We start from the raw sequence: 18,165 nt of genomic DNA on the forward strand, positions 1-18,165 counted from the left end.
TGGCTATCGTAACCGCACTACTTGTGCACACACTGCCCCAAGACATCACCTCCCTTCTCGGTCACCCAGTTGCTAAAAAACCCAGATATTTTTAAGTGCGAGACATCGGGCTCAGGGCTTATTCCATTGTCATGAAGTCGAATGAAGTGTGCATACTACCAGCCAGACAGTACAGTGGGTGAGACGTCGAGGACTGATGGAGAGCTTACGGACATCCGTAAATACGCCTAAATGTTAATCGGACGCGACAAGAATCAAACGGATGTTGTTAGTGGCAGGGTGGAGTGCTGGATTTTTGGGATCAAAACCAGGAAGCTATATCAATTGACCGCGTGACGTCTGCTGATTAGTGCCCACGTAAGATCCCAAAGAGGACATACCAAAACGAAATGCTCGTTCATTGACGTAACCACTGTTCGGTAAGTCACTCAAGGGGATAACAAGGCGCTTTATCTAAAAAAAACTTATTTCGCGCTGACTCAAATGATGGGATGACGAAATGTATGAAAACATAAAGATCCCCTTTGCCGTATTACAAATATACTGCAAGTTTCGAATTGTGTCGAACGATCAGTGGCTGATTTCCCTAAACGAAGCCCCGTCTGTAAACAGCAGCCCTTTGAACCTGGCATCATATAAAGCACTTGTTTGTAGGAACCCTTTATTCAAACATAGTGTGGGTTACCAATTCATTTTAAATGCAAGATATAGTGGTTTACAGTTACAGTGTTTTTTCTAATTGTGCTAACTGAACTGACTAATCAAAACCACAGACGTTTCGAGAGTTGTAACGGTAAATACTTCATACGTCGCAGGACTGAAAATTTATAGTATGCAAGACTGTTTTCTCACTGCTCCAGCAATACAAAGAAACAATTCAGATAAACAGCCTCCTTGTGCAATACTCAATTCAATAAAAAGGATGTATGCTGTTCTACGAGACTGTTTGTTATAAGGGGTGGGAAAAACGGCTGAACATTTTGGAAGGCCGAACTGCTAACTAGGCCTTCAAGTATTCCTCCGTCATCAACTCCTGTCAGGCACGCATCTCAAAATGAATTCACAAGAGCGACCTGTTTTCGTAAGCATGCCAATTCCTGGCAAACTGTAAGATGTCACTTGATTTCATCATTACCTCAAAGGTCCAGTAGTCTTCAAACTGTTGATACGCAAGCCTAAATTACTCCTACCGTTCTCTACATACTTGGGAAACTAGGTCCAAAAATCTAACAGATAAGTGGAATTAATTAATCAGTTAATTCGGAATTTCTTATTACCCAGTCGCTGTAGACAAGAATTTAAAATGCTTTGTCTGCATTCAGCAAAAATTTGGAAATCCTTTCTTTTGAGTGACATCTTTTACAGATGTAGCAAAAGACAGAAGGAAGCGAATTATGAGGTGAGAAATTCTCCCCAGGGATATCCAAGTCGACTCGACCAGATAGCTGGAACCTAGTACTAGCATGCGTAGGCCGGTCCCCGGATGATTGAAGCTTGGGAGATGTGCTCTTTGCCAAAAATCTGTCCCTGATTTGATGAAAGAAACAAAATTCAACATTGTTTCAATAGTCAGCTGAATAGTAAAATTTCTGTTTTAAGAGGTTTCAAAGTTTTGATTACAGCTGTAAATATTATGATGACTGGTCTGCCGTACTCGAAGATCTGGTCCAATTGGCTCTGGAACTCTAGACGACAGATCAGCATTTTTCAATCACACCTGAGGTGGATAATTACCCACAAGCTGAGCTTTCCAAGCCCAGAAGGGGAAGATAAAGCTGTTATGGTGCAATATTTCGTTGGGTTTCCACCTGGATATTGGGGCCAAACGTGTGTGTTTGCGTCTTCATTTCCGTTTACCTATTCATTAAAACCCGACTGATTCATGGAAAGAGATTGTTTGTACATAACTGACGTGAACAATACTCTGATTTTTGAGGTTAAAAGTTTTGCAAGCCCTTTTTCTGTCAAGAATTTTACGTCAAAATCGGGGATTGTGGGTGATTGATATGCGACTTTCTTTTCTTCATCATTTTTTCGAATGAGAGGTGACAATTTAATAAAGTTCATTGGTTTGTGGGCGGTTCATACGATCGCGAGAAGCTTAAAATCTAGATTGACAAAAGTCAGAAGTTTGTGAGGAAAGGCACTGGTCGATTCTTTGCTGATCAGTTTCTTGGGCCTTCGCCGACAGATAGCTAAAGAGGTGACGCTGAACGTAAACCACCGACGCCATGGTTTAGGCATTTTACTGGGTTTACCTTAGTCCAAATTAGCGTATGAGGTGCACTTGGTATTTTGAAGTTAGACGGAAAAGGTGAATTCAATCTACGAAGACCTGATTACTCAGCTGACAGACTAAACAAATCAGTGTATATGCCACAATCGTTTTCTGGCAAAACTCGAGACAGCATTCCATTCGATCCTGCGGACTAGTATGCAACCTCCTATAACAATGAACTGATAGAACACGAGTTTTTGTTACCCCAGCAGAATGATCCAGACACCCTGTTCCCTTTCGATAAGCACTCATAACAGGGCCATTATTGATCAGTAGTGAACTGACAGTTTGTCTGTGAAGAAACCAATCCCTATTGATCGGCCAACTACATAAACATGTATGGTTGTGCATGCGGACGTGTGGTAAGTTTAGGTTTGACAAACATCCTACTTAAAAAGTTATATCAGCAGGTGTTTCATTTTTCTGTAGAAATGGATGGACGGATAATCTCTTTTTTTCACGTAAAGGTCATCGGTGTTTTGCAAAGTTAAACTATTATTATCATTGTTATGAGTATGCATGTTATGCGGCTGATTCCTGGTGAGGTCAGTTTGGGCAAATTGTCCTTAGATGATTTGCTTTTGTGTGTGGACGATTTGAAATTGGACTGATTTCTTCACAGGATATGATTTTAAACTCTAGTCATTTTTAATCTCCACACTTTGAAACCTCAAAATGTTACCGCCTTTGCTTACGATGCTTTCTCAAAAAGATATTTGCTTCACGCGAACAGTCGGTAATTTCTGAATTGCAACTGTTCGTCCTGTGAGCAAATTTCTCTTTAGCTGTCAGTGTCGTAAGTGGTTGACACTAGTGTTCCACCAAGAGCTTCGGAAAGGAGTTCTTTTAAATGTACAGATCCCATTCATTAAGGTAGCAGAAGACAAATGGTTGAGTAGCTATGGGTCGTCCCCTAAACGCGCTTCTAGCAAATGCTCATATGGTAATACTAGGGGGGCGGTTAAACAATGGTATATCAAAGATGTTGTATTGTAAGTGCCAAGTCGATAAAATGCCGGACATTTTTGGTGACAATGCATTAGCCGTGAATTCTGTCTGCCATTTCAACGGCATTCGTAGATCCTTACAGTCACCCATGGAAACAAAGCGGATGACTGCATCCCATATTTGAATGTTACTGAACGCATTTGAACTTAACGTTTACAGAAACTCTACATTTTCGGGTTGGTATATGTATATATGTGTGTATAACCGAAACTCCGTTCTTATGAGCACGCCAGAAATATGATTGAAGCTGAATTCGAGCTGCTTACAAGTAGCTTGGGCCAAGTGGATATCCTCAATATTTCACCAGATGACATAGTGAAGTGCAACTCAAGCTGTGATAGTGGATCGAGAAAGAGCGTACCTGTCGAACTCCTTAATAAGTCAACTGCTTGAACAACCCAATTCCTAGTGTTAGCGCTGCGCAGATCTAATGTCTAGATATGACTAGCTTGATACTACTTCCCCCTATTGTGACTAACTCCAAATGTGTGTATCAGCTCACGGGTGACTACAAAAATGTTACATTAGGAAACGTGATGGACATCTCAGTTTAGGAAAAAAGAAACGCAGGGAAAGTTGGGTCATGCCATACTGCATTAAATCAGGACTTAAAACCTCAAACTCTCAACTGATTGCAGAGTAAAACAGAATTTACCTAATGAAACTGTTGGATTCAGTAACTCTGGGGATGGTAAATTGAGACAGCGACCTCTCCCAAAAAAGTTGCAGCAGATACACGACAGCTCACTCAGCGATGGGTTGTCTTTAGGCCTCCAGTTAGGAAGGTTGCAAAGCTAGGCTGCATTGTCCAAGAGCTCTATACCAGAATGTACACATGCGAACAGATACGCAGAATTCTTCGGACAAACTTAACCGATCGCGCCACACATAAGTAATCCTGGATTTGAATACTCCGTACTTAGAAATGATTTCCACGACAATTTTCAAAATCACTAAGTAGTGCGAAAAAATCGGGGTTGACGATATTCTCGAGCTGATTAGTTAATAGAATTCAGTATAAGATTGCCGAAAACTGTGTCGCCGCACTGTAGACCTAATACACATGGAAAAACTGAATTCGCTCCGGCCTCCAGAATAATGTTCGAGGCCGTTCGGAGAGAAATATCGCTTCGGGCGCTTGGCTGACGGAATAATCCGGCCTGCGGCGACCAATGGATGGGTGCAGCGAGTAACTGCACAAAACTTAGATCGGTCTGAGTTGGTTGTGATACGATTTAATTCCCATTCATTCGCACACGTAGAAACTGTCAAAAAGCTATTTAAGGTTGTTTTTTACCAAAATGCTCAGCGGTTCTAAATTAAATGAACCATCAAGTGCTTGCGAAGAAATCATGTCAGGACGCTTGAAAATATCTACTGTAGAACGTTAGAAGTTGGTATTTGACTTCTCTTCTACGGAAACGGCACCACGCTCTTTACACTTTTGATCAAGACTTGGAAAACACATAAGTGGACCTGACTGTCTGAAAACTAAATTTTGATGTTTAAAATGGTCTGAGATTTCGGACAGCACTTTCGAAGATGCTTATACTGTGGTAGAGCGAGAAGTTGCAATGACAAGTCCGCCATAGATAGGGTGGCTTTGATGAAAAAAATTTTCCAAAAAAGCTTGAGAAAGCATTTTCGAATGCCGATTGTGGTTTGATCTACATTAAACTGCAAACTGTGGCAGTTATTATTCTTATCTATTTCGACTCATTTGTCATTTATCTGTTGTACGCAGCTGTACGCAGAGTTACTGGTACTGTTCCAATATAGATCCTCTTTAAAGAAGAAAGTTCCCTAACTATTGGTAGTCGAAGTAATCGCATGGAACTGGGCATTACGGGTTCGATTTTGATGTTTAAAATGGTCTGAGATTTCGGACAGCACTTTCGAAGATGCTTATACTGTGGTAGAGTGAGAAGTTGCAATGACAAGTCCGCCATAGATAGGGTGGCTTTGATGGAAAAAAACATTTTCCAAAAAAGCTTGAGAAAGCATTTTCGAATGCCGATTGTGGTTTGATCTACATTAAACTGCAAACTGTGGCAGTTATTATTCTTATCTATTTCGACTCATTTGTCATTTATCTGTTGTACGCAGCTGTACGCAGAGTTTCTGGTACTGTTCCAATATTGATCCTCTTTGAAGAAACGCTGAAAGTTCCCTAATTATTGATGGTCGAAGTAATCGCATGGAACTGGGTATTACGGGTTCCTAGTTACATCCAAACCTGGCGATATTGCCGAAATTAGTGTTACGTTCAGCATAGTGTGACAGCCCATCTACGAAGCATTTTGTTTTCTATTGATCAGTGGCGAAAAGTGCCCAACAACGGAAGTCATCTGTCACGAAAATTGTGACGAAATTTCTCGCATCACCTTGGAGGTTTCCACGAATTTTTCGGTTGTACATTATGTTTTGCCACTTAATATGTTGAAAACATTGTCGTGCATAAGCACGGAATGCTGTACATCCCTTAACTGCCTCAACTTATACCTCACCATTAGTTTGTTGTAATTGAATCAATTCCTAGGTTTTGACTTTCTACTGCGTAGCAGAATTATGGATGGACAATGATACGAATGGTTTGGGTGAGCCGATATTACAGTGTGAATGTGTTGGCAGCTGGCAGTTAGTTCCGGACTAGGCAGTTCGGATATCGAGATAATAAATGAACACAAGGCTGTTGAACTTTTTTACTTCTGACCAGTTTCTCCACTGGCTTCCCTTCGTTTTTTGGTTTCACGAGTGATGGTATGGAAAATAACTTATGACTGCGACCCATTTACTGGCTACCATTACACCGAGTCACGTTTATTCATCGATGGATGCATTTAAATTAGCTGACGGTCGATTAAGTTTTTTTATGCAGATTGTGTACTACTTAATAGGATTGGGTGACGGGGATATCTTCCAAACACTTTGATGAAGGCCATTAATTACTACGAAGCAGACAGAGCTTCGTCACTGTGAAAACTAGCAAAGACCGTTCGACCAGTTCATAGTTAAAGCTACGCCAACAGCCCAGGAAGACAATCTCATTTGTTCCATTTAAAGATCTTATTATGATGGCACCTTTGAAATTTTCACTTGCAATTTACTATTGGGCAGATCTACTGTTTAAAACAAGGTATTTGTCAGCTGCGAGCTGACAAACGCGGTCCAAGATTTAGTTCATCACATGATTCCTAACTCGTTGTAGGTCTGACAAATCTTTGCAAACGGTTAGAGTCGCACATAGCCAGTGTACTGCTGATGACAGATGAATATTTCGCCGATTCCTCTGCTTGGGTTCCAACCTAAACCTTGTCCAAAATTGAATCCAAAAGTATCTTGCGTAATTAAACCTGTTTCTGAAGGTGAACGGAAAATAGTCATGGAAATATGGAACAATTTCACGTGGAAGCTACACGATTTGATTGACTAAGGGAGCAAATGACTACAAATCGAATTGTGCAGTTACTGAATTACAAACTTTCAAGTGGGAGCTGTAGAGAAGTTGGACGCTCATGTGCTTTATTGTGTATATTGTATGAGGTGATGGTACAACGGAGGGTCTTGATTAGGCAAAACTATACTTTGTCACTCCTTGTCATATGGGGTAGGCGAAAAGTCTGTACAGCCCAGTTTCTGTTTCGCTCTTCCTGAGACACATCAGATAGGCCAAACACCCGGATTTCCATCAGATGTTCACGTGACTACCAGACTTTATGGTTACCGTTTTTTACCGAGATGCTTGACCGAAATCCAGTTGAGGTTCTTGTTTATAATATGATACACTTTGTTCCATTCGTTTCTTTAAATCACCTCAGATGATCTTGGGAGTAAAAATGTTGGAGCGTAATTTATTTTAGTTATTTTGGTTTTTAATTATTTTATTTTTATTTAAGCCTACGTTGATAGTAATGTCCACCTTGTATTGCAAAATTAGGGTCCTAAGGGTTAAAGTTTCGTATGTGAGCCCGAAGTCGCGTGCCGAAGTGCGGCATCCAGTCTGCTTGGTCAGTTATCACGAAGCACAATAGACAGAGTGCACAGACGTACACCTGCGTCGTCGCTTTCAAGTGAGTTTCTATGTGTATCAGGTAGTATGGCCAAAGCCTAGAGGTTATTCTCCGCATTGCTAGCTTAATAGCAGATCCTTGGTACAAACGAATCCTGATCTCATAATGAAGGGGACAGACTGATGAGGTTGTATCACTCAGGTGCGTGTGATAACCATTCCTGCATAATAAAGCTCTCTTGAATAAGCACAAAAGGCCAAGTCATAGATACCACAGAGATCGTGCAGCAACTACAAAGCCGGATTGAAAGAGTTGTTCGTTGTGGAAACCTATTAAATGTTGAACGAGAGCAGATAAATTTGGTTATTTGAATTTTTAGGCTGAATTGTGCGTTCGATTCATTTGCACCGCGACATTTTGGGAGACCTGCATGCTGCCGTGTATGATTTTACAAATTCGGCACAAGCCGAGTGTTACGAGCGCCCGATTTCGTCTAGATAAAGTTAGAAAAACCTGAGAGGACCGCGGCACGCACATTAGCAAAAAGATTAGCAAGATCCAAAAACTGCCTTAAAGCCTTTTAAAAAATCAAAAACTGCCTTAAAGCCTGATAATTTAAAAAATATCTGAAAATATCCTAATGTATACATTATCAGGAAGATTTGAACAGTAGCAAACTAAACTCAGCCTAACTGTAGCTCACCAGCTACATTTTGTATTTACGTGAGTGATATAGGTGCCTCATGGCTGCAACATGGTTTCCCTTCAATCAGTTGGTTTAGGAAAATTGTGGGGGATTCGTGCTGAGGACTGCTCATTTTGCTTCACAACCAGCATCCTCAACTTTCCGCTTGAAGTGCGTATTAGAGGATAGTATCCATCAACCCCAAATAATGGCAAACTTTGGGGCGTCGTATGTCTGTCTTCGAGAGGCATTCTGCAGAATATTTTCGGTCAGTAATGTTCGGCTGGTCACGCTTGCATTATGATTGCACCTATCGGAAAACACCACACTTGCGAGCCGACACCAATGTGTACATTATTAAAAAAGCATCAAAAAGAATCGATCACTCTTGCAACAGAGCTCTATTCATAGCCACAGCTTACTTCACGTTTCATCTCACTAGGTTCTGACGTGATTTTTCATCCTGGGGGTGTTCGATTTTGGCTGATTTTAAACCAAGACGAGATGGTCCTAAACTGGTCACCATTTAAGCACTGAACTTTATCTTGTTTTCCAGGTAAACATAAATCCTATTTTATTGCAGCTCATGAACGACTGCATTCCGTACCGCGAAGGACTCGCGTGGTTAAACTTAGTTGAGTGAAAATCGCAATTGCAGAGTACCACAATGTGCAGTTCCTGTTTGTTCCTAAAGGTGCTCACCGTGATGAAGCCAGCACTAATAGGTAGTGCGAAGTTTACAGCAACCTTTCTTCCATACCACCACAACTAACTGCTGACAACTGGCCTCGATCTGAAGGGCTAGTGACACCGGTTGGTATCAGACGAGTTCCAAACTGAGTGTGACAGACGGGAATTTTTCACTATTTTTTAACATTGGGCAAGGGGGCCCGGTATGAGGTGTTTAGGTTGCAACTGGTTCACTTGTTGCAACCGTTTCAAATGTTGTATTTTGGACATTTGACATTTTTGCACGCCTGTATGTGTGTATGCATCTGTACCTGTGTGTATTTCTGTACGTAGATTCACCTCTCATTCTTCGGCAAATGCTCTATTAAACTGTGAGTCCCTCCAACCTGATCCAATCAAATCTACGGCACGTTATTTACAAGAAATGTGGCAACCATACCGCAGATAGGTGTTGCGGGTGTGAAATACCTATGGAGAAAAGAGTTATACGAACTCCCCGTTGTCATGAACGAATCCAACGTCTGAATGCATGACTGCGTGCACACGCACTGCCTAAACGGTCTCCTGTCACTGTGTTTTGTAGAAATGCCATGACTGACGTTAGATTGAAGCAGTCAACAAATAATACAACGATCCGCTTTCCATTGTGAGAATATTTAAGAGTTCCGGACTTGTGGAAGAAAGAGGAACTAGTAAAGCCAATGGAACGGTTGCCAGCAAACAGCTCAAATGACTGGGGGTGTCAATAAGAAAAACTGTGCTTTGTTCTGCCGCTAGAAAAAAGGTTGTGTATTATTCCCATCTATTTCAGTACATAGTTAAAAGAGAGCTTTGCGTGGGGTTGTCATTTTATCAGGAAGGTGAGGTTCCTGAAAGCAATCACTGAGTGCCCGCAATCTACTAAGACTGTCAGCTTCACTAGATATTCACCAGACAGACAACGCCCCATCAGTATGCAGCACGTCACAGCCTCGTACCAAAGCCAGACGCGTGCGTCAGCATTGGACCAAGTTCAGGCAGTGTCCCTCCAATAAATAGCCTGAGACCATTGTACATTCGCACTCACACGCACCCACGCTCTCGCACTCGCTTGTTCGAAATATAGCCGTTGTGTTCCTTTCTGTGAGTCTTTTATTCCGGCACTAGGCACTGAAGCATCAGTCGGATACAACACATTGTCGAACCAGCAGATATAACACACCTGTACATAGGTACATTACAGAGAAGTTGACTGCACAATTTGCTTCGTCTACTTTAGTTTGCAGCAGATTCCTAAGTTGAATAACAAACATCCAATCGCTTTTCTTCTGTCCACACACACATAAAGTGGAAGTGAAGTGGAACATGATGAATGGCAGCAAAATACGGCCTTGCCATCAGCAGCACAGTGCGGTGGTGCTGGGTGCAACTCATTTCGTTAATATATCTTGTCCTGGAGCTTTGTCTCCTTCAAACGGGTTTGCAATTGTGAAGTGTCCCAAATGCGACTTCATTCATGATCATGTTTGCTTCAGAAAGTACCTATGCTTTGTCTCCTTCAAACGGGTTTGCAATTGTGAAGTGTCCCAAATGCGACTTCATTCATGATCATGTTTGCTTCAGACAAGTATCTATCTTACTGCCAAGAACGATTTCCGATCCAGAAAACAATTAACCGAATATATACTGAAAGCCTAGGAAACAGCTTTCGGCACTGGGGTGCGGCAGGTGCGAAGCTATTTTCCGGCCTGTCTGTGTGTCACCAGGTCCATTCATGCACTGTTGAGATGTCCCAGCTCTTATACAGTGAAGCCACAAAACTTTGAGTGCTGAGATGTCCACTCACCCAACTCAGCTATTTGACTAGGTATGTGCTACCAATGCTTACTGTTCCTAAATTTATGCCCCAGCCTGCCCGATTAACCAGAAAATATCTCAAGTAATTTTGGCTAAAAACGGTTTCTAGCGTGGAAATAACTACAAATGCCGATTGGCAAATAATCCAGGCTCATAATTTCTTAGGCATATGGGGACAATTGAGAATATTAGGTTGAAATTGTGTGGAAATGGCACACTGTTGGTCTATTTCGCTTGTAAGGCTCATTTGACACATATGCGCGAAGGAAAACGACGGCTAAATTCACGGGTATCAGTTTCCAAAAACCATGTATTGCTGATGGGCTTGGCCCGGGTAACATTTTATGATGTTCTTTTGTTAGCCATGACTTGAATTACTTTTACTTCCTCGACAATGGCATAAGAAATCATTTCAAGGGTCAACCGGGGCTGAACAAAATCACTCACAAGCCACAGTGGAGACCACCGAATATTAAGAACACGATACAGATGTTTCCCGCGGACTGTGAACCGCCTTACTAGTAACTTGGCCCACATCGTACTGGTATGCCATAACATGAATAGGTGGGGTCTGTCATGACCTATGCGACAAATGTTGTGGATTGTCACTTGTATCACTGTCGCAGTTCTGGTTGTCTGATATCCACAGAAACATGAGAAAACGTAGCTTATCGCTGACGTTTTGCAAATGGATCACTCTTTGTTACTGGGTTTTCCATAAGCTGAAGTCCACCCGCACAAGCGCGGCCTAGGATCAGACTGATTTTATTGACCGGTGTCTAAACTCTCTGGTTCGAAGTAGTCGGTGCCGTTTTGTCCGGTACAGGTTTGTCCTGTTTATCGTTTTCCTACTGATACCCTCAAAATTTCCGGGGATCCCGGTTTCTGTCCGGCCGGATTTCGCTTCTTGGCAACCAGTTGTCCAGTCAGCAATCGTCTCAGCATCATACTTCCCTGCATTTTATAAAGTTACCCAAACAGCCGTTGGCTTTTACGTTAGATGATCTCTTCCTGTCCGCCAAAATAGTTCCGCTGTAGGATCTTTTAAACCAGGATTTTAAACAGCCAATAGATCTGTTTCAGGCGTTAAATTCCGTCAAAGTACCAGATACTAGATCGACTGACGATCAGAGTTTGGGTGTCACAATAGGAGACAGACGAAACCACCGCTTTGTGGACGGAAAATTTGTGCTCAGACCGAAAGCTTCACTTTTCCCATACCAGCTTGTCAAATTTTCTGAAATCCACCAGCTCACACACAACTGTCAGCAGTGTGCTCCTGAAAAAATACGAGAGTGTATAATATTCATCAACATCCGTACTATGGTGGAGACTCTGTGCGACTCTCAGATGTGCAACATCAGTAGTAAATTTTCAGCCGTTGTTTCAGTTTGTGATGTGAACAATTGAATACCACTCAGTTGTATACATTGCTGACATCCAAAAATCAAACCAGTAAAACAGACCCCCTTCGTTAGAACGTCAGATGTTGGAAAAACGTACACCAATCCGATTTCCGGACTATACACACTGAATTTTCTTTCACGGAAGCCGCCTCTACATTTGCTATGGGTTGTTAACTGGAAAGAGCTGAATGAAGGACACAGCACTATTTCGCACCCATAAGAGTTCCGAACTCATATACATGTGACGCGCAAGTAAATGTGGCCGCTCTTATTACCTCATTCAGGTTCCGAATGAGGTTCACGAATTTTGGTAGGCAGTCAATTTGAGTGTGAAGTGCTACGGTGTTTCGAGGCCAACAGGTCCGTTATCCCTCGTCTATTCTTTAAAGCTCATATGCATAGAATGAAAATATTCATGGGATATTATCATGCAACAAATATTAGGTCCGCAGTAACGCCATAAGTGGAGAAGCTACACTGTTTTACCTTTACGTTTACTTCGGTAACTCTGGCAGTCAAGTGGTTGACTAAGGCTCATTAAAGGCCTTTCAGAAAAACTCAGCGAATGTATGTCTCCATAGTACCTGATTAAGGAGCTCTCGCTCGAAAATTGACACATTTGGATATCCTGAATCACCGTAAACCATCCACTTTCTGCCGGATCATTTCAGTTGTTAAGAGGACTTTCTTCCAGGACAGATCACTACATTTGAAAAGTGATCTTTGGATGTTTTCCCGTTTTCAGTACCACTTTTGCTAACTTCGCCTCTTCAGTAATTGAGGGAAAATTCAGTAATGTTGAAGCCAACACTTATCAATCTGTTTGGGAACAGATTAAGATATGATGGACCATAGTAACTTAAAACCACACCCTTATTCCTCACGACTTTCTCTCATTGTGTTGCACAAGCAACTCACTTATTCAGTTGATTGGGAAACCAAACAATGCTTTGTTACTTTCTCGAGGTCAACGTGAGTTCATTTATTTGGAGTGTGTCTCGTAAATTGCCATGATTGAAACAGACGAGTGAACTAGACTGTTTTTAAGAAAAATACTGTTGAACCGTTGTTCCCATCACTGGGCTTGTCAGATCGAATATTCTGAGGTTAGTGTGATTCACTTTGTTCAAGGTGGCGCACAAAAGCAGTGGAGTTGTAATGGTGTTATAATGGTGTTATAATCGTCCCTGAAACGAGCAATTAACAAGCACAAAACACACCCAGAAAATCTTAGAATGGGTAATTTTTCAAACAAAAAACAACAAAATTCCAGCTGCTCTGATGTAATCTACGAGCAGAGCATTATCCATTTGCTGTCGTTTAATAATTGTGGAATATATATTAGAATTCATAGTATCCCCTTACTCAGTCTTCTTCATATCACAAAGAAGCCAGCACTTGGTAACACTTCTCGTGATATAACACAGAATAACCCCTACCCATATTGAATAGTCTGAACGCAAATAGCACCTTCGTTCTTGGAGTTTTTCAATGTCAAGGCTGTCACAGAGACACGAAGGAGATAAACGTCAATGACAGGAAACAGTTCTCTAAAAATACTCCGCTCCAGAAAAACCATAATCCCAGGGATGTCGTGACTAACAGACTTAATCAAACAATTTCGTACCCTGGTGGTAAAAGAGAGGATCAGGAAAAATGAACTCATTGGGTTAACTTGTTAGAAATTTAATGGACTTTACTTCAAGACATATAAAGGCTAAGCTAACAGCAGTGATTTAATTATCCGAAACTAATGAGTCGCTTTTGGGTCATCCAGACAACCACAACCTGCACTAACTCCCAGTAATATAAATACTAATTTTAAGATGTAGACGATTTACTTTAATTGGATTTTCTTTGTGTGATATCCAGACGAGGTGATCCGTTTGAAGCGGCTGTTTTAGCGCCTTTGATTGACATGCTGAACAGTTTCCGGCTTTGGTCTGCATGTCACACCCGGATATCCAGGAAGAGAGACACGTTTGTACGAACGGTTGCGTGCAAAACACGGTTGAGTGTATGAAAGCACTGAGAGTTTCGACGGTCATAACAAATTTAAGGGACATGAAGTTTGCCGTTATGGGATGTGGGTACACGGAGCACTTTTGTTAGCCACACTGCTACGTATTGGTGCTAGCAGGTTACGGCATTCTAGGAGCCACCCTCTCGTTCCTACAGTCATACCAATGCTGTTACTCGACCGGACGATAAAGAATATCTGTTCTCTCAGTCAATTTGTAATTTAGGCATTACAATGTAAACAATGCTTTATCTTATTTAATCTAAGTTTGTTATGCTAATACCCACTTAAAAAACCACAAATGTTGCGATTCTCTTTTATTTCTGGATATCTTCGCAAAAAATATAATGGGCTCCGATGTGCAAACAGTCTCAACCGGTATAACCAAGCATTATCACAATCAAAGATGGTCACATAGACGGTTCCACTGTGGGTCTTATCTACAAGACAGACCTATATTTTTATGCGAGGAAAATGGGGTGAGAAATAGCTAAACCATATGGTCCAACTAGACCTGAACAACGGTTTTTGGCCAACTCTTATGATTAATGTGTTACGTCTAGAAAACAACACATTGTGGTCTCTCGATGAGGCGGTGTGGTTCGACACATTCAGGTGAAGAGGACCATCCGAAACGAAGGATTCAGTTGAATTCAGTTGAGTCCTTTATCAAAACCAAATTCATGTGCGAATGGGAATATTTGTCGAAAAATCAGTTGACAGATAAATTGTTTTTGTTGGCATTTGTAGGATCCCAACCTTTCCGGTCTCAAACATTCTTATTCATTCAACAGCCAAGCAGACAGTACCTGAGCTTAAAAGTTGAATGAATTCCTAAATGTCTGGTTGACTTTAACTACTATTAATTGAACTTCCGCAAATGAAGGTGCCTTAATAATAGGTTGCAGTTCAGAGCGCTTATTTTGCAAGCAAAAAATGGACTGCTGAAGGCATAATTTGTAGAAGTATGTAACCGATTTGGTGGGCGTGATTGCGTTGTGGTGTTCAAAGAGTTGATCGACGAATGGCAAATTCATGGCGCCACTCTGGTAACCTTTTACTACATTAGATGGGCACGATTACACAGAAACTAGTGTAGTGAAGTATGTAACACGAACCACTAAGTGTGTAAGCTATCGTTGTGTAAATGTTACACTACTGTATAAATATACTTATAAATGAACATACATTTACTGCGGTATTGAAGATGCGTTTGCCGGGAAGAATAATTTACTCCCAATAATAGGTTTCAAGGGGATCACCGTAAATGTTTTGTTCATATGTGGACATCCAGGCTCTTATACACCCGGTGTAGCAATCCTGGTGCGATACTTCAGTGAAAACACCCACTCCATACATACGCTCCCTCTCTCGCTGAAAACTATGATGAAAGACTAGGTTGTTTCAAAATGTGTTAACATCACCCCCAGCGGGAAACAGTATGATGAACATTACCCTTTTCACATGGAATTGGATTTTTGGCGAAGTGCACTTTTGGGAATAGTTAGTTAGAAGTCCACTGAGGCCCGACCCAGTCCTTTGTTTATTGCAGCATTCAGTTGAATGTGAGGCAAGAAGGTCTTCTTTTACTTCAGTTGTCACAAACTCGAGATAACAAAGTATATTTCCTTGCCATAATACGACAGTGGTAGTTTCCCTTTTGCGTACAGTTCGCAGCTCAAGTCAAGCTTGATGGAATTTTGGTGAGCTGGAATAACCGCGAAGCCGGTAGGAAGCTGTCAGAGTTTTCAACAACGTTATGAGAGGTGTGTTGTATTAAGAGAACAAACTGCGCTATTTTGAGCGTCGTGTTGCTGAAATGTGGAACACTCTCGTACAAAACATTCACTTTAAGGGTAACGTGGAAGAGAGCTGGAATTTAGTTAAGGCTCACGTTAAATACCAAGTAATTCAAAAAATGGGTATTTTCAACTTCTGACGTACAATTTGTGTTGAAATAGAATAAGAAATTCATGGAAGGTCGAAAACCACTCCATTCTGATGAGTTCATGGAAGGTCAATGACTTCTGAACATCCTTGTAAGAAATGTGTTGTTATGTCAAAAATCAGACTTTTAATCAGCGTGAACAAGGACGTAGAAAGCGAAAAGTACTACTGTTGCACAACCTCATAGAATCAGTTCCTATCTTTTCACTTGGCTTGGCAAGCTGGTTGAAAATTTAGTAAATCTGTGCCTCAGATTAAAGTTACTGGGGGTAAAAATAGGAATACGTGATTGAGAGCAACTCACTGGTTACCAAGTTACTGATAAGGCGTTATGTCACATTAATTTATATCCAACGCACGTAGTACATTTTTGGCTGCACTGCGATCTTCGTTGGACCTTATATAAAATTACCGTCTCCATGTGGTAAAAACTGACACAAAATACGTGGGCACAAACGCTGTTCATAAGGTTGTTGAAAAATGTCGGATAGCCCACGCGTGGTTCCACCCTTCTTGACTCTCGTTATGTAAGTGAAGTTCGTGTCAACCATACGTTATATTTGAAACCAAATTAGACAAAATACAAAAACACCCTCGTTTGCACTCGAAGTTGATTTTGGCAGGAGGATCAGATCAATTCAGCAGAACATCACAGACGACAGATTGAGCTGGATGCAACTCAGTCTTCTGGCAAACCCAACTTCGTGTACAATCAAAAGTAACCACTTATGTAGGCACACTGTATTACTGCAAAAATATATGCTTGCGCAACATACACAGGGATGTGCAAGGATACTGTGTGGTAATCCTAGGCGCATTGAAACCAAATTTCACCATCTCATTAGGGAATCGTTTCAAATACCCCGAGCGTTTAACTTGAATCAAAAGACAGCAAATGTATTTATCATCAGTTAGAATAAATACTTTCTAAATCTTGTGTTTGGATTTTGAGGATACCTTCTGTACCGACCTGAGACAAATCTCTGTAGTTGTGTGGAGGGCATTTATGTGCAAAACGTTTAATTTCTCATTTGAAACATGCAACGAGTTCGTTGGCGTAGGTAGTAAGAACAAGGGATTGGTAAAGGTAGGTCGTCAGCAATAAGCGACAAATTCGAAATCTAAATAACTTACGGCGGTTCAAGAGATTCTTAGTTTATAAGATATTTTTAGTCAAAGTCTTCACAGACAGTCTTCGGCAGACATTGTTTCTAACCTTCGTTATTCATATATGCTACCACAAGTAAGGCTATCCCACAATGCCAACTGACCAAATGTAAATACCAGTTACTTTGCTGACGTATAGGTGCAAAGCCACCATGCCCTACGTATTTCTCATAGGGTAGGAAACAGAAAAAACCCACTAGGAACCGTCACGTTCTCGATCTGCACGTTGAGTGACGCGCGCTGCCAACAATCCCGACACAATAACACAATCAGGCTAGTCTGTTCAATGCAGTACCCTTTTGGTGCCTAGTTACCATGCCACCCAAACGAAGTACGAGGTTTGGGATACCGACATGTTGCCCAAGCCTAGATAGGAGCAGTTGAGACGCAGAGGTCGGATTCTAATCACATTGTGGTCAAGAAATTCACCCCATAACCCCTATCTCATCGGTAATAGTGCAAATACGAACAAAAACCTCAAGTCTTCAAGGCTGTGGGGCACCGAAGCAGATGCCAACTAAGTTAAGGGGTGAGAAAATTCATCATTCGTGGGCCGGGTAAGAAGAAAGCAGGTATACCTCCCATTAAAATGAACGCCGCCGAATGTCACACCTAAAAGGTGAGAGATTAATAAGGAAGTTTAACGCATACAGGGTTGAAGAAAAAAGCAGGCGAGCCATGGGTTGTCCAGCTCTCGAACCATGGTAGAATATTTATCGGGGCTAGGTAGTGGAGGCTGGGAGTAGACAACTTATGTGTTGGTTGCATGCCGAAGTCCGTGAATCATTTTAGCCCATATCAATGCGGAATTCACAAGAATCATTGATGTGACTATCATATAGAACGCAGAACATCTGGCCTGCTTTCAATCCCTTTTTTGTACATTCCCGAATCCACTGCAGGCCAGGTTGTGGTGTAATTGATCAGTCACTCAATATGGGCCATGCTCAGTGCTTTACATATTCCAACCATGGCTTCGGTCAATGAAATAGAAATTGAGGTTCCGTCCTTCTAAGTCACCGGTTTTTCTATTTACACTTAACAGAAAAACAAAAGTTCGCCTCGGAATAAATGGTTTATGAGTCATTTGCGCTGAATCAATCTAGATATTTTTCTCC

Source organism: Opisthorchis viverrini (genome assembly GCF_000715545.1).
Source record: "Opisthorchis viverrini unplaced genomic scaffold opera_v5_1, whole genome shotgun sequence".
Taxonomy (NCBI): Eukaryota; Metazoa; Platyhelminthes; class Trematoda; order Opisthorchiida; family Opisthorchiidae; genus Opisthorchis; species Opisthorchis viverrini.